General features: G+C 43.6%; 1 protein-coding gene across 4 annotated transcripts in view; it reads right to left on the reverse strand.

The window, feature by feature from the left end:
- ZNF329 (zinc finger protein 329) overlaps positions 1-1,171 on the reverse strand; it is a 23,013-nt gene that overhangs the window by 14,196 nt on the left and 7,646 nt on the right. Inside the window, exons 1-2 of one of the 4 annotated variants that reach the window (XM_011979731.1) lie at positions 1,031-1,123; positions 487-591 (exon numbers count right to left, since the gene is read on the reverse strand). The exons of 2 other annotated variants lie outside the window; for them this stretch is intronic. The gene's annotated coding sequence lies outside the window, so the exon portion shown is untranslated. Of the gene's footprint in view, positions 1-486; positions 592-1,030; positions 1,124-1,171 lie in introns of those variants that run through there. One more of the 4 variants, XM_011979730.1, reaches the window with a different exon arrangement.

Genomic DNA, 1,171 nt, shown 5'->3' on the forward strand with positions numbered 1-1,171 from the left:
ATCCATGCTACAACATGAAACATTTTCCTAAGAGTAAGAAGTCACATACAAAAGACCACATATTGTAGGCTATTTACATGAAATGTCCATAATAGGCAAATCTATCAAGACAGAAAGTAGATTAGTGATTAGCTAGGGCTGGAAGGGATGGGAAAGATGGGGGAGTAACTGCTAATGGTATGGGTTTTCTTTTTCAGGGGTGATGAAAACACTCGAAGACTGACTGTGGCAATGGATATACAAGTTAGTTAATATAATAAAAAAACCACTGAATTGTACACTTAAAAGTGTAAATTGTACGCTATGTGAATTATATTTCAATAGAGTTGTTTAAAAGAGTAACTATGTGTCGAGTCTGTAAGGGTCAGAATCCCTGGTCTAGACCCCATCTGCCATATTTCCGGTATTTTAGGACTTTATGAGGGAAATAACAGTCCTTGTAGGGCTGTGCTGAGTTCATGTAGACTTCCATTCCCTGGCACTCACCTCTGAAAGGCAGAGGGATCCACTCAGGCCAGGTGCGTGGATACTTGACATCGATGGCCGCTGGACATTAGCCATTTACGCCCATCCACACAGCTCCAGCCATCTCTGTGGAACACCCAGAATAATGTTTACTTTACTTGTTCACAACTTTTTAACAAAAATAAATCATTTACCAACTTGACTCCCATCCTGATAAAGTCAGTCACGTGATTACAAGTGCGATAGTCTGATTCCATTTTGGATGGTTGCTGACAGCTTTCAAGCCCCCACCCCTTTCTCTTTCTCCCTCTCATCTGGGCATGCTAACAAGAAAGTATGAATGTTTCCTCCTTGGTGCCAGCAGGAAGTTCAAACTATGCAAGCCCCAACCCCAACCCCAATATCTAATCACAAAGAAAGCCCAGCCAAGGCCGGGTGCACTGGCTTACACCTGTAATCCCAGCACTTTGGGAGGTCAAGGCAGGAGAATCGCTTGAGCCTAGGAGTTCAAGGCCAGCTTGGACAATGTAGTGAAACGCCTTTAGCCAGGCGTGATGGTGCATACCTGAAATCCCAGCTACTTGGGAGTCCAGGAGCTCAAGGCTGCAGTGAGCTGTGATTGTGCCACTGCACTCCAGCCTGGGTGAGACAGCAAGACCTTGTCTCAAAAAAGAGAAAACAAAAACTAACAAAAATTATATAGTAT

Source organism: Mandrillus leucophaeus, unplaced genomic scaffold (genome assembly GCF_000951045.1).
Source record: "Mandrillus leucophaeus isolate KB7577 unplaced genomic scaffold, Mleu.le_1.0 Scaffold205, whole genome shotgun sequence".
NCBI classification, from domain to species: domain Eukaryota; kingdom Metazoa; phylum Chordata; class Mammalia; order Primates; family Cercopithecidae; genus Mandrillus; species Mandrillus leucophaeus.